At 31.5% G+C, this 22526-nt stretch overlaps 1 protein-coding gene across 8 annotated transcripts in view; it reads left to right on the forward strand.

Annotated features, from left to right (window-relative positions):
- SPR (G protein-coupled sex peptide receptor) overlaps positions 1–22526 on the forward strand; it is a 270016-nt gene that overhangs the window by 166137 nt on the left and 81353 nt on the right. For 5 of the 8 annotated variants that reach the window (XM_074132492.1, XM_074132498.1, XM_074132493.1 and 2 more), the window contains one exon: positions 19387–19470. The gene's annotated coding sequence lies outside the window, so the exon portion shown is untranslated. Of the gene's footprint in view, positions 1–9392; positions 9610–17051; positions 17344–17386; positions 17566–18083; positions 18674–19386; positions 19471–22526 lie in introns of those variants that run through there. The other 3 variants (XM_074132497.1, XM_074132495.1, XM_074132496.1) reach the window with 3 other exon arrangements.

The raw sequence follows: 22526 nt of genomic DNA on the forward strand, positions 1-22526 counted from the left end.
TTTGCAAATGAACCGACTTTGTAGCAAAGAATGCATTGCTAACCAATTCAAATAAAATTCTTACCAATACTCTATTAAATATTCTAGTAGTAATTACTCTAAGAATGCTGACCGTACATATAAACTTACAATTTTTATAATAAAAAAAAAGTATTCAAGGAAGTATTAATTTTGGTTGTTCGCCTAATATATTATGTACCTAAATATATTATAAATATTGGCGATTGTGAACAGCAATCCCATCTTTTATTATTGTGTGGTTGGATGTTACGTCCCGAGTTAATTAAACTTTTGTAGAATCATTAGCTAAACGAGATTATTTGTACCTTCGGAACATTAGTAGTTTTAATCGTATTTTCTTTCATTGTAAGCTATTTGCAGGATATTGTTACATATGTACATTTGATGCGGAACACGCAAATTTAGCTGCTTTTGGATTAAAAAAATAAAATAAAAAAAAGAATAGAAAGAAAACAAAGAAGCTTTTATAATAATTAGATATTATAAATAAACACATCCAGGAGTTCAAGAACCTTTGTTAATTCATGAAGATATTTTTGTTCTAAGTTTGTTCACATTATTATTCAGAGTACTTACATTACAAAGAAGCGACTCGTTAAGAAACTAAGTTTTCATTCTATTTTCACAGAATTGTGTAAAATATATGGTCTATAGAGTTGCTTTTACACAAAACTTAAAAATATGTTTACATTTTGTTAATGGTCCTAGCTGTAGAGCATTATATTAACTTCAATTTGTAATAAGAACTTTCGTAAAGTTGTAAAGTTCTAAGTAACAATACTAAGTTTAAATAATCTTGTAAGTATTGAGTTGCTACAGTAGTATCATGCTGGGATACTAAGAAGATAATACTCGGTCATTAAGCGAACTTTATTAAAAACAATGCATAAAAACTGCATATCCGAAAATAGGAGAGCCAACCATTTAGTGAACAATGCAGTGCCAAAATTATCTTTGCACGGCTTCTTCTTATTATAGTTATTTCAATTTTAAATAGACAAAGTTTTCAAACTATTTGTTCCTTCACAGAAATAAGCATGATTGAAAGGGAATTGTTCAGTCAAGTCCTTAAATTAAGGAACTCAGCGTTGAACTCTATTAGCTCAAATGTGATTAAAATTGTTTTTTCTATTGATTATATATCGTGCAAATTGTAAGATGGTAAAAAGTACAAAATTGTGTAAAATTATGGTAACAATATTAAATTTTACAATGTGAGTCAATTTCCAAAATGCTATAAATCAAGAAATTAAGAAAGATTTACTTATCTTCGTTTTGTAATGAATGTTGTAAAAGTTTTGATGTACAGTTAATTGCATAGTATACCATGCCAGTCGGTTTTTGGGGGGCTACGTTCATAGGTTGAGCGATTGAGCAAGGCTGTAGCGTGAGCACAATACACCTTTTTGCTCTCTCTGTGCTCTATTTCTAATTAAAGTTATAATAATAAATATGTCTTAAGTTAATTTACTGGATTGGTTATCATAAAAATGCAGTTTTTAATTTAAATAAACACGAAGATAATTTTGATGAAAATTTTTAAAATCTCCGAATTACTGTAATAGAAATGTTTTGCGTGAAACAATGAGAAATAAAGCATCTACGGATTTGTAAAGGAAATGGCCAGTGAGTTTCATTTGTAAACATTAGAAAATACCCCTTTATCCAAGTTAAAGCTTTGGAATGTCTTGCAAAAATGTCTCCGACTTTACTCAACTTGCCTTTTAATGGAAAAACGTGTTTTAAAAGAAATACTTTATTCATTTGTTTCTACTTTAATTTGTATAATGCATTCAGTCAGAACCTTCTCCACTCTTGCAGCAATGAAGTAGGTCTGTCCACTTTTAAACTGATGTTCTTTTTTTATAAACTCATTACTAAAAGTTCTCTCGTCATTTAAATGGAAGTAGAGAATAATAGTTCTTAGACATTGAGCTACATTTAGAGCTACTGATTTCTTGTCGGTAGATCAATTTAGTGATGTAATGGATATAAAACTGGCAGACTTTTAACGGCATAATATTATATATATTTCATTCAGGGATTCAGTTGTTATACTCGTATACCTAGTGACTCTTTATCGATGTGCAAATACTTGTATTATATTGCATCTTAAAATGATCTCAAAATTGCCTACACATTTTTTGTGAAGTAAATAAGTACATTACCAGTTGTTGTACTTGGCTGGAGTCAAACATCCACCTAACTCATCAAGTTCCAAAAATATGATCCAAATCAAGGGTCCAACAATTCTTCTAAAAGTAGTGAATATTTCGAAGCCTTCATGATAAGCTTCACAAATCGAAAATAGCACTAAATTCAGTGTGGAATTATTTTATGAACAATCGAGATATCCCATTTTCCGCTAAGTGAAATGTATTTAATACAGTTTCAAGGACAGTAATGTGCTATGGTGCACAGGTGTGGGGAGGAAATATGTTTGAAGAGGCGGAGAAGCTGCAAAGATTCTTTTTAAAAAAATGTTTTAATCTTCCGCGGTTCACCCCGACATATCTGCTGTATCTGGAAACAAACTCGACACACCTCTTCATCTACACGCTCAGATTGCACTTAAATTATATCATCAAAATCACCCAACTTAATAGCAAAAAAACTATTTTGGTATTCTGATTTAGAAAACCTCATAAATAAATTTAATATAACTGCAGATATTTCTTTTGAGAATATGAGTAATTGGAAATCTGAATTTGTTAAAATATGCAACCGTTTAGAAATTGTTTTTCATGCAGAATTCATTGAAAGGGCACAGAGATCAATTTCAAACATGATGTTCAGAGAACTGAACTTCGAGCATAAATTACATTTTAGCTATGTGTACGACAATAACATGAGCGATAGTGTTTGGATTATGAAGGCCAGAAGTGGTCTGTTGAATTTAAACTTTAAATTGTATCAACAAAGCGAACATAGCTCACTCTATACCTTGTGTAACTTGTCTCAAACAGAAGACTCTTTCCATTTCATAGCTGTCTGTCCCAGATTGAAAGAAATTAGATTAAAATGTTTTAATCAAGAGATACTGTCAAAAGATGATTTAAAGAAATATTTAAATGGAGAGTATGGCTGGATTGCTGACTTCAGTTACTGTAAGATTGCCACGATACTGCGACAAAACATGTTTAAAATTTAGAAGCTATAATTTGTGTGGGTCATTATTTGATTTAACTATTATTATTTATTTATTTTATTATTACTTTTTTGTTTTATTTATTTATATTTTTTATTTTATTTTAGTTTATTTTTTACTTATTAGGAGTACCTTTTCTTTATTTACTGGTTTATATTATCTGTAATGTAGTCAATCATGTAATCTATGTAATGTATGAGATGACCGACTCCCCCGATGGTCTATGACCAGGAGGCAATCTTCAGTGAAATAAAGACTATTATTATTATTATTATTTCAAAGAAGGGATGCATTTCTGAAATTAGTTACAGGATTTAAGAAGATTGCATTCCGTCAGTCATCTCAATAATTTTACGTCTCCAATCAGGTAAGTAACTAGCATCTCTCTGTTCATCATCAGTCCATGCATTTTAAAACAACAAACTTCGATGCTTAACAACTTTTGCTTTTGCTCTTAAAAGAAGCACAACAACACCTAACCAGGATTTCGTCTACAAGTGGTATTTTAAGTAGTATAAGCCCAAAGAATTTTTCTTTCGCGAGCAGTGATTTAGGCCATAAGATACGACCTTATGCAATTTTCCGTTTTCTAATTATGCTAAAAAACACTCAAAAAAAGGTCCCCAATTTGCATTGCATTATATTATTATTAATATTATTATATAATATTAAGGTAGCCGACCTTAAGACGATAAAAAATCAAAGCCGAAAATTTCACGAACCAACACCATCTCTCACTAATAGTAAGAGAATGTAAAAATTTGCTTAATTTATGCCAAATTTAAGAAAATTCTTATCCTATTAAGAAAATGTTAATTGTAAGTAGTTGCTTATAGAATGCATTTCAGATAGAATTGCTATAGTATAAATTTACTAACGGCAGGCAGCTTATACATGTCTCCCTCGTGCGAAATTGTTACTGCCTTAATAAATCCGTCCTTATTAATTATGTAGACTAAAGCAAGTATAAGTTTAATTGCAACAGATGTTTTGTTTTGAAGTTTCTGTTACTCTATTGTATACAGAATTTAGTGCGCGCAATCGAACGTCTTATAAACGCAAAATTTTACGAAGAACGAAATTTATTCATACAAGAATATATATTCGATTTCTACTACATAGTAATGAAATGATTTCCACTCTATTCTAAAATGTATATAAATAGTCCTCACATTCAGAGAATAATTCTTTGAATTACAATTACAATTACGTTCCTCTCCAAAAATATATTTTTGCTGTGGGCCATTTGTGCGTGAAAGACCCATGTTATATGAAAGTGACACATCTAGCAAAAATAGTGACATGTACATAACAGATGTTTCTAAACTTTTTAAGGGAAATAAGAAATGCATTTTCAGAAACGGACTAGTTGGTTGTAATGTAATGCAATATAGATGAAACGGAAAGAAACTGACATAGGTAGTCAAAAATTAAATCCTAATTATCGACTTTTAAACAAAAATATATACATACATTTTTTATTATTTTTTTTGAATGTAAAAGGAATAAAATTTGTTTTAACTGACAACAGGCTCTCAACGCAGAATTTCCGCTGAAAGAATTTACTAAGATTCCTTGTCTGATGTAGAACATTAGTGGCGAATTTTTTTAAGCTCGGCGTGACAAAATGTTGAAAAACAGAGGAAACTGATATAGTGTGCGTAAAATTGGAGAATGTCATGATCCAAAAAAAATTCAAATTTAAATATCTTCTTAATTTGTAGATACGTATACAAAAAAACTATAGCTTATAACTGGGTAAAGTTAAGTACCCAAACAGTTCTAAACTGTATCCGAAAATGTTTTCGGTTTTATAACAGGACGAATATAAGGAAAGAAAAAGATGGCCATGAGTGTGAAGAAGAAGCAGTTAAAATGGTTTGATCGAGACTACTTCATCTTCTTTAAAAATCTCTCCCAAGTTAAATTGAATCAACTCTTCACTTAGCATAAAAGCTACGCACTTCATTTCCAGTGTTTTATTTTATTATTTTTTTTTAAATCGTTTTTACTCTTGCCATGAATTTGTGGGGGAGAATAGGCTTAGGTGAAAAGTAAATCCATTAATTTTTTATTTTAATACTATTTTTCCAATTAGTTTGTCAGGCAATCATTTCATTCAATTAGTTTCTGGAAATATATTTAAGTAATTATTTAGGAATCAAGATTTTTTGAAGCTGCAAAATTAAAATTATTAGTAATAATTGGTATTAATAATAATTATAAAATCATTAGTAAAAAATTATTTTAAACCTTGTGCAGTTTTGGTACTGTTCCAGAACAGACAAAGGGATCGTCCGGCGTGATGCAAAAAAAAGAAGTGATATTTGGATAAAAATGGGAAAACTATATTTCAGACAAAGCTCTAGACAGCAATATATTTGTGCTGCTCAGATTATAAGAATGGTTAACGATACAAAAAAAGAAGAAAAAAAAGATTAAAATTGAAAAGAAAATATTGTGAGATAAGAAAAATTTTCAGATGGTTTGAGACAATTAGAGCAGTAAAGTTGATGGCCTGGAATACTCACAAGGACGCTTAGATCCAGGAACCTAAAGAGTGCCTAGTCCACTTCCACCTTCAGAGCACCCATTTAGTAATAAAAGTTACCGAGAGAGGGTAATGAATTAGTTTTAAAAATTCGTTTGAAAAAGTCTCTCTTCTCCTTCTTCCTTACATTTCTAGTTTGAGAAGTTCTAGTTAAAACAATTATTATTTTTAAATTTAATATGAGTAAAATAATTTACTTTTTATATTTATTAAGGTTGGTTTAATTTGGTAAATATAAAATATTTTGATTGTTTTCAAAACTACAGAATTCCTTTTATACAAAGTTTATAAGCGTGACAATAATGAATATCAATTTTACGGACAGAAAGAGATGAGAACGTCAGCTGGCGAAGAACGTGTGTTATTGGTTGAACTAGGAGTACAAAGTAAGACACCTGTCCCGGCCGCAATATTGCTAGCTGAAAGTATGTGCAGAAAGTTAACAATATTTGCACTTCAATTTTAGAACTTTCCAATATTCAGCCCTCAAAGTGAATATACCCACCAATATTCGTGCAAACGTCTACCTTATTTACTTTATTTTTACCTTCTTGAAAGAAAATAGTTTTAAAGAAGATTTTTTAAACCAAAATTTACTTTTAAATAATTTATTATCTATGGAAATGTTTCTTATTCTGTGCAATTATCACAGAATTATTGTTGTGTGAATTATTATTGTTGTGAAAACACACAGTTTAGTTTTGTAATTACATGTATTTGACACTTAGAATTTTTACAGTTGTTTTACGGTTTATTTATTTAAACATGTACACAAATAAACTGCTCTTGTTGTAGAAACAACTTTCTACTTCACACTAGAATCTATGTACTCTGAAAAAATAAATAAACTAAAATAAATGAATAAAAAAGGATTTTCTAAGTATATTAGGTCCAAGTTGAACCTATACACTTAAAATATAGAATTTTTAATTTTCATTGCAGTGAAAATGCAATTTAGAGAAAAATCTTATCCCCTCCAACCTCTGTAGTTTCCTTAATCAAATTTTCCTTGAAAAATATTTCAAAATAACAATAATACTTGTAATAGTTTGGAGAAAATGGCAACCATCAGAAAAATTGTGTATGCTTAGCGAAGCTTGCTTTACAAAAAAATAAATTAAAACTCAAACACAAAATATAATAGCTTTTTACTTCAAATTAGTTTCTTTACCAATAAAATTTTCAACATTTGATTGAATTTATTGAGTTGCAGATATCTTTAAAATTGAGCGAACATTCTAGCCTATTAATTATAATATTTTCACAGTTTCGTTATTTTTCAAAATTTAAAAGAGTTTTTGCAACTAATATGTGCTTCCAAACATAACTAAAATACGGCTAATTGCACATAAAATGCTAAGGTATCAATAGGCTGTTTAATAATTACAAAAATTAGGCATTTTTAAACGTGTAAGGGTAAAAAATGGCCGAAGAAAGCCTTAATGTGGTCACATCTTGGAAAAAGAAAGAGAAGGATACCTCTCCAGTGATACCTGGTAGGCTGGAGTGGTAATGAGCAGTACATTCAGAAACGTCAGGCTTGGCTTGAGGGGTTAATGGTGGGACACTAATAAGAAACCAATATTAGAAAAAAAAAAAGATTCAGAGGAAGCAAAAACTTTTTTCAAGAGAATCTGTTATACAAATTACAGTGACTGATTTAAACCGAATAACTAATGAAAAAGTAAAGTTATCTTGCTTTAGTTTATTTGTGAAAATTTCAAAAGAGTGAATAGTTTTTTACAACAGACAGTCAAAGTGTATAGAAATAGTTAAATTTAGAAAAATAAATGTTTCCAAACCTTAAATCATTCCAAGTATTATTAAGGGCAATTACTTCTTAAAAGAAGGTTTACTAAACAGTTAAAAAATCTAATTAAAACTAAAATTACAGGAGTGCCTGCAAGTTACAGAGATGAATTAAATTTCATACACTACAATTCTTTATTTAAACCTGAGAATAAAAAACAATTTAGTGCACAAAACTTTCCGTCTCTTCTAACAAAACAAAAACAAAAAGTTTTAGAAAATAGAACTTTATAATTGGTAGGGAGCTCAGAACTTTACTTCCTTTAGTGTGTTTAATGTTTGTTAAATGTTTTTACTGTAGAAGTCCTTTCTGTGGAAGAGATTTGAGCACTTGTACACCGCTAGATCACTCTAGAAAGTATCTGCAGTTGGAGTGGCCAATAAGTCGTTATGTCTCAACTTATACGAGAAGAAAAAACTTTGTATTCCTGCCTAGGCTTTCTTTTTCTGAAGAAAAATTTTCTTGGTTTAGTACATCTTATTTGTATTTCAAATTATTTTTAAAAAAAGTCAATAAAAGAATTGAAATGAAAAACTTTCGCAATGAATAGTGGTGTTGCTTTTTTCAACAAACAAAGGGATGTAAATTTGCCCACTTTTGGTCTATTTTCTTAAGTTGTGTTATTCAATGTTACGGATAAAAAAATATGTTTTTTTTTTCATGTCCGTTATATTTAATTATGGAAAATTTAGAAACTCAGTTGAGCGCAGAGAATATCGCTTTAAAGAACTTAATTTCGAATTTACAATGATTAAACTTGATTTTGAACATTCTTTTTTAATATAATATACAAAAATGAAAATGAATGAATTTCAATTCCCAAAATTGTCACTTTTCCTTTCATACCGACTAATTCAACAAATCTTTCATCTCTCTACAATAATCATCTCATACTCTTTCAATTCGTTTTAAACAGTCTCTCTAGTAGTATATTTGTTGATGTTCTTTGTTATTATAGAGTTTCGTTTTGGCCTCATTGTTCTGCCAAACTATTATGCACAGCCGTATACTCTGCTTTCAATCCATAGCAGTACACCAGACTGTGATTGATATATCCGCTCTCAAAACCAGGATCTAGCAAACTAGTATCAAAAATGAAACTGACATAAAGATAAACAATCTGGTTACGCTTGAGTGTTCACTTGTAAACGACAGCCACTTTGTTAGACACATCTATTTTCTATGTTTCTCTGTAAATTGTACCAGATGCTTCGATGAAATGGTATGGTGAAGAGGGGATTGTGTAGTTTCAGCTAACATATCGGTATAACATACTGAAATGTACCATACATTTCAGTGTATATGGTTACTGTATTGAAGATACTTCATTTTACAGTTAATGACCTTCAGTTTTAATATACAGTTCAATTTAATGCAGATAAAAAAGTAATCTGAACACCAAATAATATTCATTTTAACATCGCCCTTAACTTTATGTTTATTGCATTATTTAGAAAGTACTTCTGTCCTTTTAATACAAGCTCTCCGTAACCAATAATGAAAAGTGAAACAATTATTCTTGACTTATCAAAATATAAAGCATTACAGATAAAATCAGATACTTGTGGGTTGAACTAAGGTCCCAGATGGATGCATTGCCTTGCTTCACGTAAAGTACTTTGATAGTTATGAATCAGTACTTATCAGTTGTCATCAATATGTTTCAATTAACTGATCTTTCAATAAAATAGTTTAAAATAATGGTTTATTATTTATTTATTCTTTACTAATCCGTATAAATTTAACTAAATTATACTTTATTGCCAATAATAACAAAATTAAATCGTATTGATGTTTAGTAGTAACATGTCGAACTCATAGATAGAGCAGTAGTGCAAGTACCGTAATCTGCTGGTAATTTGCAAAAACATCTGTTGCCAATTTTACTTTTCCGTCATTGTCTGGCGGTGGTACCACTGTTAGGTTAAGGACGTAACCAACAATCAGTAAAGTGTTGCACAATCTCAGTAAAATTTTACACTACCATCATCTGTTTCATCTTTTATTATTTGGGTTTAATATTCATTATTTATCATTAACTTCCGTGAAGAAATATTATTTAATAACACCTTATAAAAGGTAAGGTAATTCATCATTCAGTTGTTTATTTTTAATTTTTTTGTTCGCCATTCATTTGTTGAAATAAATTATTTCTGAACAAAAGCAATCCTCAAAAATCATGTTTCCAAACAATAATCTACGCTGATCTTTTGTCTTTGACAGGATTCTCGTTTTTGTCGCGCTTTCTTTCCTTAAAGCCCCTAAACCCTTTAAATCACATCCTTGTACATCCTCCTCCATCCTTCAACACCCGCCCAGACCTAGGAAGGTCAAGGCCTTTCCTAAGCCCGCGTTAACTAAGAAACACTACTTAAGTATTGTACTGGTATCTGGGGACTCGTTGGATTGGGATAGAGAACGGCTGTGAGGGACAGCATTCTGGGATATCTTGTACCCCCAAACATCACCAAGTGTTTTGAGAATGACTAACTTGCCTCCCCTTTGTAAGATGGCAAGAAAGATCTCACTTTAAGTTATAGGACCAATCTGTGTACCTCTCTGTAAGCGAACACCAAGGAGCAGATGTCCGAGGGTCACCACAAAAGGCTAAAGATAAGATTTCGCCCCCATAAACTAGCCACTATTTTAATTAGTTATTACTAATTGAAAATTTAAATCGTCAAAACAAGTGGGAGTCGTAAGAAATGTTTATGAACAAATTACGACTATTATTAGTTATCTCCATTCAACGAAATGAATTAATCACTTCAAAACAATCTGAAATTCCACGAAATTTAAATTATTAACTTAATTAAGATATCATTTTGCCTTAATGAAAGTAATTAGCCCATATTTGACAAGTTATACGTAAAATTGAGGTTTATTTAACTAAATACACCTTAATGAAGTGGCATTATCTAATAAGTGCGATGATTTCAACTGCACTTACTACCTAATATTTTGAAAGCTATATATGCTTAGTTGAAGTTTTCCAAATTATGCGCTTGGTTTACGTCAGTTGTTGATAAACATTGTGTTACCAGCAAATTTTCTTTTAGTTAATTTTTGTTTCCTGTAATAGAATTTTGTTTTCTAGGTATTACATGGTATTAAACAAGTAAGGTTATTTTAAGTATAGAATTCACTATGTTGTAAAAATACGAGGCGTGTTTTTTAAGTACCATTTTTAAGTAAAATAAAACAATTTTACTTATCTTGACAATATTATTTTTAGGTAAATCCAAGCCTGTGCCTTGATCTATATTTCGACATAATTGCCACTAATATTAAGGCGCTTATCGTATCTTACAACGATTCGCTTAATCAGCATGCCTCGCCTTTTGTTTTTGGATTGCACGGTGCAGTTTTTGTAAGGTTTTACAATACAATGCGGAATGTATTGTGCCATCAAGAGGCAAAAATCCCCTAGCAACACCCCATTCTTGTCCTAAAAGAAACAGTACGTACATTTTCAACTAATATACTACTAGAGAGAGAGAGACTGTTTAAAACGAATTGATGAAATTGTTTGTTTGAACTTCACTTTCTTGGATGATATTGAATGTTACCATTCTATGGATTGGTGCTTCGGTTCTGGTGTGACATATGCCACTCATGTTTCGCCGCCTGTGACAATTTGACTTCATCATCAAAAAATCATCACCTTTTCCTACAGTACCGCTCAAGGAAACTTTTTGGCACAAAATGTTTGTTTATGTGCACCTCAGTCATTCGGTACCCCCTGCGTGAACACAACTTTCGATAATTTAAGCGTCCGGTCACAGTTTCATAGAGAACATTTTTTGACACTTGAGGAAACTCATTTGATAACGATTAGATAGTAAAGTGTCTGTTATCTTTCACTTTTTCGACAACTTTCTGTACCAAATCTTCAGTAGTAACTGAAGATCGCCCAAATTTTTCCACATCATGAACATTCATGCGGTCATCTTGTATTGATCTCCTCATAATGTTTTTTCTCATTAACTTCACTGATCTCAGGATGAATTTCAAAATGGTACTTACTTGAAAAATAAGCCTCATATATTATTTATTTCTCTTTGATTTCCATGTTTTCACACATTCCAACCTATCAACAATTTATAGTTACTCTCGCTGCAAGTTAAATTAACACACTAGAAATCAAAATAAATTAAAAGAGAATGTTGTAGAAATAGTTACTGGTTGGATGAGCATGCAATATAGCCTCCATGTATGTGGTGAAACATGTGGTAGGGGCGTATGTACGAAGGAAAGTGTCAAAGTGAAATGTTTGGAAGTTTCTATCTATGCTATCTGTGACAAGTTAATTGCTTACAAAGTTTCATCCCTTGATTGCCAATTACTCCACAATTATGTAACGTCATCATACACTATTTGTTCCAAATGTTTTGATCAACATCACTCTTTCTGGTGTCATTTCATTCTCTATGCAATTAAAACGGTATCACGATCAACATCTACATCCACCATTTTTTTTTTTTAATTTCCGCCATCATGTTACGCATTTTTGTTTTTTTTAACAATTGATAAAAAAATTTTAGGAGTTCAAATATTGTTTATGTACCATTCTGTTATCCTTCTCTACTTTTAAAAGTATATAAGTACATTAAATTTTTGGTACAAAAGTATAATAGGCATGGCTACATGCAGCCGTCTGCCAGAGTTTACTATTGTTTAAATGAAAAAAAAAAAAAACCTCTTTCTCAATAAAACAAAGAAAGCTAGACCTAAAAAGATTAAAAATAAAAATGAATAAAATAAATAAATAAATAAAAAGTATAAACATAAAATAATAATAGTGAACTGCTACAAAACAAAAAGAAGAAAACAACTTTTATAACAAATTAAATAAGAAAGTACAAAAACGAAAAAAGTTCAAAATAAATAATACAAAAAAATAAATGAAATGTATATAATGCGACCGTTTTATAATGCGTGTTGAATTACAACTAGACTGAGTTTCTCTGAAAAAGAAAAGAGATTTATTTGGCATTAACAACATTCTTAAAACATTAATTTTCAATACATAATTATTTAACTATTCTTCAATACCTGAAAAAGAAAAGAGAAACGACACTCAAAGCCGATAATTCACTTCACTCTTTTCAATCCTAACCTGTCCTTTTTTTCCTACCCACTCTTCACTCGAAGCTACGAGCATGCGCAGATAGACGGGGGTGGAAATTACAATTAAATATTTTCTTTTTCAGGTATTGAAGAATAGTTAAATAATTGTGTATTGAAAATTAATGTTTTAAGAATGTTGTTAATGCCAAATAAATCTCTTTTCTTTTTCAGAGAAACTCAGTCTAGTTGTAATTCAACACGCATTATAAAACGGTCGCATTATAAAACGACACTCAAAGCCGATAATTCACTTCACTCTTTTCAATCCTAACCTGTCCTTTTTTTCCTACCCACTCTTCACTCGAAGCTACGAGCATGCGCAGATAGACGGGGGTGGAAATTACAATTAAATATCTTACATGTACACTGGGCCAAAAAAGTCTGTGAACACTAACCTAAATTTTATTACTTTTATTATTATCTTATTAGAAACTTCTTTTATTTTCAAATGAAATATACTATTCGATAGAGAGAAACCAGAGTTTTTCATTTTATATTCAATCTTTTATTTTTGTTCAGCAGGAATATCACAATTAAATGTTTAACAAAACAACACCCCAAACGAATGCAAAAAAAGTCTGTGAACAGCTGTATAAATATGTAAAAACATTAAGATAACAAACAGAAAAACGATTGAATAAAGTTTCAAAGTTCTCTATTGTATTGTAGAAACCACTACAGTCAGTTTTGTGAATAAATAATCTAATTAGTACATATTTAACCACTAATATGGAAGTTCCCAGACCAATTCGAGAACTTATTGTGACGTTGCGAAATGAAAGAAAAAGTATTCGAGAAATAGGGAAGATAGTTCAAAAAAACCCTTCAACGGTGCGTAATATAATTAAAAAGTACGGAAATGTGATTAGTAGGCCACGCAGTGGACGGCCACCAAAACTTAATTCCTTTCATAAACTGCAAATTCTGAAGTCTGTTCGAGAAGAACCCAGGACAAGCGCTCAAAAAATCAGTCAAGAATTATCAAGTGGTTATGTGTAAGCGTAACACCACAGACAATTAGAAATAAATTACATGAATACGATTATTGCGGTCGAGTCCCGAGGAAAAAACCTTTAATCAATAAAATAAATAGTAACCGCCGATTGGATTTCGCGAAAGAATATGTTTCTAAGCTTTCTAGTTTCTGGGAAACCGTAATCTTTTCAGATGAGTCGAAATTCAATGTATGTGGGTCTGATTGACGACAAAAAGTGTGGCGAAAAAGAAATGAAGCTATGAAAATGAAAAATATGAAGCCTACTTTTAAGCATGGGGGAGGCAACATTCTGGTGTGGGGTGCATGAGTGCTAAAGGAGTGGGCAAGTTAGATCTAATTAATGGTATGATGGACCAATATGTGTATGTGGATATATTAAGACGCAATTTAAAAGAAAATTCAAAAAAATTAGGGTTGAAGGGAACGTTTGTCTTCCAACAAGACAATGACCCGAAACATACCGCACTAAAAACTCGGGAATGGCTTTTAAATAATACACTCTGGCGCCTAAACACCCCTCCACAATTGCCAGACCTTAACCCAATAGAACATTTGTGGGATGAAATCAGCCGCGAAATAAATAAACGAGGAATAAGAAACCGTGAACAACTAAAAAACGCTATTTTAGAAGAGTGGGATAAAATTCCAACATTGACGACCACAAAATTATTAGGATCGATGAAAGCTCGCTTGTTGGAAGTGATTAGGAACATAGGAGGTCCTACAAGTTTTTAAAATTTATAATTCACGTACAATGTGTAAGAATGATTTATTTCTGCAAAGTGTTCACAGACTTTTTTTGCATTCGTTTGGGGTGTTGTTTTGTTAAACATTTAATTGTGATATTCCTGTTGAACAAAAATAAAAGATTGAGTATAAAATGAAAAATTCTGGTTTCTCTCTATCGAATAGTATATTTCATTTGAAAATAAAAGAAGTTTCTAATAAGATAATAATAAAAGTAATAAAATTTAGGTTAGTGTTCACAGACTTTTTTGGCCCAGTGTATATAATGCGACCGTTTTATAATGCGTGTTGAATTACAACTAGACTGAGTTTCTCTGAAAAAGAAAAGAGATTTATTTGGCATTAACAACATTCTTAAAACATTAATTTTCAATACATAATTATTTAACTATTCTTCAATACCTGAAAAAGAAAAGAGAAACGACACTCAAAGCCGATAATTCACTTCACTCTTTTCAATCCTAACCTGTCCTTTTTTTCCTACCCACTCTTCACTCGAAGCTACGAGCATTCGCAGATAGACGGGGGTGGAAATTACAATTAAATATTTTCTTTTTCAGGTATTGAAGAATAGTTAAATAATTATGTATTGAAAATTAATGTTTTAAGAATGTTGTTAATGCCAAATAAATCTCTTTTCTTTTTCAGAGAAACTCAGTCTAGTTGTAATTCAACACGCATTATAAAACGGTCGCATTATAAAACGACACTCAAAGCCGATAATTCACTTCACTCTTTTCAATCCTAACCTGTCCTTTTTTTCCTACCCAGATAGACGGGGGTGGAAATTACAATTAAATATCTTACATGTATATGAAAATAAATTCTAAGAAGAATCCACAATCCAGATATACCGAACTCTCCAAGCATGACGAGCATAGCGGATCAATGGGCGAGGATTTACTTGGCCGGATAAATAAGCAATAATTTCATCCCTTGCAAGAGTTCGCTTATTGAAATAAAGAACTCGAAATTCCGCCAATAGAGGACACACACCCAGAAAATGATATATCTCTTCCCGGGTATTGAAGTTACAAAGAGAACACATTTCAAGGTTGGAATCTCTCACAAGCCAAGATCTACCATTTAAATATAGTAACTCTCCTCTCAGCTTAAATAGCCAGCGAAGTTCAGAGTGGCTTAGATTCTCGGAGAAGAAGACCGTAACCTTTTCCCGATGGTCCGAAATCAAGACTCTATACAATAAAAACCGGTCGGATGCTACTGCACGATTTACAGACTCCACCAGACGAGACTTATTAATAGCATCTGGAAGTTGCAGAAGTTGTTTAGGACAATCAGAAGGGTCAACCAAAGAGCAATGAAAATCATATTGGTAACACCTAGAGAGAGTGAGCCAATGTTTAAACCAATAAACTTTATTTCTGATAACCTGGAGGGCAACAATTTTAGATAGGCGGTGATCAGGTAAAGATAGAACTTTAATTAAATATTTTATGTGCAAATGAAGGGTATGGGATTCAAAAGGAGGCAACTCAGTCTCTATGGCTAACATGTATGAAGGTGCTACTAATGGTAAACCATACAACTTCTTTATAAAAAATCTTTGAAATTTTTCTAAGATTTCATAAGATTGAAAGCCCCAAACTTGGGAGCCATAGCAGACTACTGCGCGTGAGACACTCTTAAAAACTTGTATTTTAGCATTTAATGTAATCCAAGTCTATAGTAAATATGATTTCTATATTCTCCTTCATCACTATTAACCTTTCCATCTTAATCTACTAAACACATTTTTTTCAGGAAGTCCGTCTCGACCATTTAGTCTCCTTTTGCATCCACAAGTCATCGAAATCAATGTTTCCGACACCTAAAAGCCGTGATTAAAATGTTTTTTTTTTTGCTCTTTACGAAGCTATTTTTGTAATTACGTACTACCGTGCACTAATAGGGATGATTTCACCCGTTATTCTATAATTTTTCAATTATGTTTTACACATTTTATCCTATTATCTTGATACCACTACTTTTTCTAGCTTTAAATTAAATTAACAAGAACTTGCATAAAAAAAGAACACACTAAAGCTTTAGAAAAAAAGTTTCTCTTTTCTCCCATTTTATAATTATCATACACCAGGAAGATCACAGGGTTGTGCATCAAAATGAAGGGAGTGAGGACCATTCTGGAATTTTATTACATTAAATACTTCTTTTTTTTTTTAAATTAATTTCTTAGTTGGGAGTAATCTATTGAAGTAAAAATTTCATATGAAGAGAACTATACACTACTTAGCTTAGTTGCTTTGAAATGTTTCAAAACGGAGACATTTTAATTAATTAAATAGTTTCACAATCGAAACAGTTTAATTGCACAAATTACACTTAATTCAAATACTTCTTTGTTCATTAAAATCTACCGTTAATAAGCTGGTACTATTAGGGACCAACCAAGGTAATAATTATTATCAGCGCGTTAACATCTGAGGTTATTGTTGCCAGGAGCTTTTTTCAGTGCACTGCCGGCATCTGACCAGTGTTATCTCGTTTTAGGTAACACTGTTAATCATTGGACAGTAAACTGTAAGAAGCTCCTAAATAGGAGCTAGAAATTTTTAATCTAGATGTAATTTTTCTTTCTTTTTTTTTTTTGTAAGATCATTTTATTTTTATTTTTTAATAATTTAAGATGCGTCAACATCTGAGGTTATTGGCGCCCGGTGCTTTTTCCAGTGCACTGCCGGCTTCCGAACATTGTTCTCTGGTTGCAGACAACACTGTCCATTACCGGTCGAATGATCATCTGAGGGTCGTGGACTTATCTGAATATTGCCGTTCTCTGGATAGTGTTTTCTCGTTACATTCCTCTTCACCGAAGTATAAGATGTGAGAGGCCCAAGTAGGAAGAGAAAAAACTATGGGCAGCCAGCTGGATCCAAGCCAAGTAATTCCGGATGGTATTCCAATCCTCTAATGACTTAGTTAGTACCTACCCTTAAGATAATTTTATTTTTGTCATTTTAGAAATATATTCTAACCGATTATATGTCATAGTATGAAGGCCCTCATAATGCAGCCGTACAATCAACAGTACAATAAGGAAGTTCAATTCAAATTAAGTGAAATAAAAATATATTTAATAGAAATAACGGAATAGAGTGGGCATTTAATTATATCAGACCTGACGAAATAAATTTTAAAAGGTAACTAAAAGGTTAAGTAAATTTTAATTTTACTGAAATAGTTTATTTTTTTATTAAAAAATAAAAACGAAAAAGCAGAAGGGCAAAAATCTTCTGAATACTAATATTTAAAAAAGTGAATAACTTAGTAACTGCTAGAATATTTATTTAATAGGTTAAGTAAGTTACGAAGATCATCAGCTGGAGTAACTTCAGCTTTAAGTCAAACTGATCTACTACATGTACCACCATTGACTTTATGTCAAGTGTGCCATCCTAGTTAAAGTGAAATCCTTGTTTAAACTAGTGGTATTAGAAATTTATCACTCACTATTTCTAACGTAAATCTAGAAGAGCGGATATCGCTTTAATTATATTGTTAATTGCCACAAAACTTTCCAAATACACTAAAAGTTATTCGTTTAATTATAAGTAACTACAAGATTGTAATTGATATAGATTATTAGCCTCTATTTCTTATGTATGCTCACACTAATTGCATATTGTTTTCAATTAGTGATAATTTGTTTACTTCACAGATTCAGCCACATCTTCTTTCCTCATCAAAGTAATAAAGTACATCCATTTATCTTTTTATAAAGAAGTTGAAGTTTAAGCAGTTGAATTTTCTGAAGAAAAATTATTATTTATGAATCTCTGCGCTATTTAAGTGAATATAAAAAGGGTTCTGTTAAGTCTTGCCTCCTGGACCAGCTCCAAGCTAAAATAAACAAATTAAGATTTTACGAGTATACCATAAGCATATTTTTCTATAACTACACAAAGTGCATTCTTACATTTTAAGAAACCTTTCTTAACATTTAATAAACTGGGAGAGACTCAAACAAAATTTCTATGTTTTTTTGTACTTCACATAATTATAAGTATATATCCATTTCAGGTTTTTAGCAAACAAAAATTGAAGTAAATTTTAACTGAAGACCAAAGTTTGCTAGTTACGCATTAATAATTTAGCACTCTCAGATGTGCCCGAGTGCTTTTTCTACTTTCCTACATTACAGCGAACATTTTAATTATTTATACAGAATTATAACTTTACCCAGTGATGTTATTAGTGCTTTGTTTGTATTAATGTTGCGTTACTGGATACTTTTTATTTTTTAAAAGGGTAAACCAATTTGCCATTTTTACATTAGGTATATGTTTTTACATTATAAATAAGCATTTTGTTCACTGATTTGGTTTTTTGTTTGCGCTTTGACAGCTTAGGTTCTTAGCGCTCCTGAAAATGTATTATTATTGTTTTAATAACAGTCTTTGTGCTGTTTATTGTTATTATTTTCAGTTGAAGAACAAGAAAACAAAGAAGTAGCAAACATTTTCAGCTAAAAGACTTATAATATATAATATTTTTAATAAACGTAGCAAATGATGCAAATTTTCTACGTTTTCGCAATTTTCTCTTCTTTTTCAACGATTATAGGAGATTGTAAAAAAAAATATCATATTTTACATCTCTCTTGTGATAATTAAACTTATTTTAAATAATGTTGGTGTGACTTTGGTTTACTAAAAAAAAAAAAAAAAAGATAAAACTTTTGGGCAAAACTAAAGTCTGGATGAATGAAATTAAGAGAAATTCTTTTGATTATATTTTCACTACAATTTATTTTATTTTATAACTAGTACAGAAGATCCTTTCAAAATAATGAGAGAAGATTGATACGCAAGTAGTACGAAATGTTCAATAACAGAATTAATTGGGGATTGTTAAGTATATTTTTTAATGCTATAATAACTAAGACTTCAAAAAACAATTATTTTTTTGGTTTTAAAAATGAAATATATTTTTTTTTACCATTAAAATATTTTTTGTTTTAGGTGAACTTCGGTCAATATTTCTCAAAAATGATGGAAAAAAGGCCAAGAAAAAAAATAAAGAAAGAATAATCAACGAAGTGGAAGGTAGATTTTTTTTCTATTGTACTTTTTACTTTGATTACGAGGGTCGTTTGAAAAGTCCGTGCAAAAATAAAAACTACTTAATTTTTTGGGGTAAACCTTTTTTATTTTTCAACATAGTCTCCTTTTAGGCTTATACACTTCGTCCAACGCTGCTCTAGTTTGTTGATCCCTTCCGAATAATAGGATTTGTCCAAGTCTGAAAAATAGCCATTCGTTTTTGCAATCACCTCCTCGTTTGAATAAAATCTTTTTCCCGCCAGCCATTTCTTCATATTGGGGAACAAATAGTAGTCCGAGGGAGCCAAGTCTGGAGAATAGGGGGGATGTGAAACGAGTTGGAACCCTATGGAAAAGGACTTTTTTGTGAGCTAATCGTGGGCGTTTTTCTTGCAGCTCGGTTTTCAAACGGTCCAATAACGATGAATAATATGCACCTGTAATAGTTTTACCCTTTTCCAGATAGTCGATGAGGATTATTCCTTGCGAATCCCAAAAGACAGTCGCCATAATCTTTCCGGCCGAAGGAACGGTCTTCGCCTTTTTTGGCGCAGATTCCCCCTTGATAACCCATTGTTTAGATTGTTCTTTGGTCTCAGGAGTGTAGTGATGTATCCATGTTTCATCCACAGTGACGAAACGACGCTTAAAGTCCTGCGGATTCTTCTGGAACAGCTGCAAACCGTCCTTGCTTGCAACACTTCACACGATTTCGTTTTTGGTCAAGCGTGAGCAATCTTGGCACCCATCTTGCGGATAGCTTTGTCATGTCCAAATGTTGATGCAAAATATTATGTACCCGTTCATTCGAGATGCCCACAGCACTAGCAATCTCACGCACCTTCACTCTTCTGTCATCCATCACCATATCATGGATTTTATCAATGATTTCTGGAGTAGTAACCTCAACAGGGCTTCCAGAACGTTCAGCGTCACTTGTGCCCATATGGCCACTCCGAAAATTTCGAAACCACTTATAAACTGTTCTAATCGAAGGTGCAGAGTCACCATAATGTTTATCAAGCTTCTCTTTAGTCTCCTGAGGCGTTTTGCCTCAGTAGTGTTTAATCAACACACGAAATTCTTTTTCGTCCATTTTTTGAAAATCACTCGACTTCCTCGATTCAAACGAATGCCAAACACAAAGAAATAGACCGATCAGGCTGAAACTTGGTGTGTTCTTCCAAGAGATGCTACTAACTAAACATAACCTCGATACGCGCCAGTGGTGCTATCTCTCTGACTTTGCACGGACTTTTCAAACGACCCTCGTACTATTTCAATATTCTATTATTTATTTAATCCAGATGAATGGCTAATGTGCTCGTTATCCCGGAAAAGATTATTGTTATTGGTACAGAATTTGATATTGAATATCAGTATTAATAACAGGCGTTATAATAACGTAAACTGTTGTTGCGAAGTCAAATAATAATAATAATATCGGACACCCCTTTTCCATTTATTGGCCATGGTCGATTTCGAAATATTCGCCGATTTTCAAAATGTTTTTGTGAACTAGTGGCATCGCAGATTTGTGCAATGCAAAATCACCACATATGTTACTATATTTGTTTAACGAACTAATTAAAGAAGAGTTTGTTAAAAGATTTTTGTACTTGTACATAAACTTTTTTTTTAATAACTTACGTCTTACTAAAATTAAATTATTTTTTGATACATTTTCTTTTTCTACATTGCTTATGAAACTTTTAAGATTTTATTCGATAACTAACCCTTAATATCGCATTTGTTTATTGGAAAGTAAGTGGCTATATGTAAAAGCCTCTGCGGTTTAATAACACTCTCTAAAGCTTTAGTGTTGTATAGAATGCGGACAAATGTAAATGCTTTAATGTGTATAACGTCGTTGTATTTGTGTATTTATGTAGTAGACTTTTTGTGTAAATTCGCTAAACCTAAATAGTTTAGATGCACAAACGATTTCCACTGGCCCATTAAAATTTTGGAGAGTTCAAAGGTGACACTGTATAAGTTTTATTAATAGACTGGGTAGTCCCGTATGAACGCGAAAATTATTAAAGTAGAGGCTGGTCTGTTTACCCTTTTCGCACTTTGCTTTACATTAATATCAAAGACAGGCGATAGTAAAACCTTTATATTCACAACATTCTATATTTCTAAAAGGTTTCGAGTTTCCCCATGCACCGTTAGAGATTGCTTTATATGATTCTGTTGTGTATGACCCTATAAATGGTAGCAAATTCTTAAACCACTTGGTGAACCTAATCCGAATGTTTATGAAAATCGGATCCATTCAGAATTTAATAACAAAATAGTTGCGACATATACAATTAATATCAATAATATTCAAAGATATTGTTCATCATTGTAGATCTTTACATTAAAAAATTGAATTAAGTTGCTTGTCTGTTGGTAAATGGAGTACTATTAGTACTCTTAAAATTAATAATATGCTATAAAAATCTAAATAAAACTTTTATTTTTGTAAAAAAATGTTTATTTATTCACTTTTAATGGCTTCGGTGTTAAACATTTTCAAGAATAGCCTCGTAAATAATTAATAATTCTCTGCTAGGGGTAGAAAATTCACTCATCATGTCCAACACATTAAACGAATTCTGCAGTCGAGAACATTGTTTGCAAACCTTTAGTAATATTTTTTTGTGTCAAAAGTTACGGACAATCTGTGCGGTAGCTGACAGTTTACTCTCTTTGCTTCCACACTTTTGAGTGTCTATTCTGCCATTTTCAGATCTTAGCAATGTAGCCAAACCTTAAACATTGAAAATACTGGATAATCTTAACTTGAAAACGATGCCCAATGAAACTGAACACTCATAGGTTGTGATTGGCTGTGAAAAGTAACTCTTATTGTCACTATAGGCTCTCTCAACGCTTCCCGTTTGAATTCCTAACTTTTCTATTTAGCCTTATAATATTTAACAGGGGCTCCGATTTTTGCGAATTTTCAATTTGTTTTTTTTTTTTTAAATCATTGCGTAATATGCTGTATAACTCCTATTTTAATTTCCCCGATTGTTTTTGAATGAACGCCTTTAATTTATTATTTTTAA

This window comes from Rhodnius prolixus, unplaced genomic scaffold (genome assembly GCF_049639745.1).
Source record: "Rhodnius prolixus isolate KJV_2025 unplaced genomic scaffold, Rpr scaffold_4, whole genome shotgun sequence".
NCBI classification, from domain to species: Eukaryota; Metazoa; Arthropoda; class Insecta; order Hemiptera; family Reduviidae; genus Rhodnius; species Rhodnius prolixus.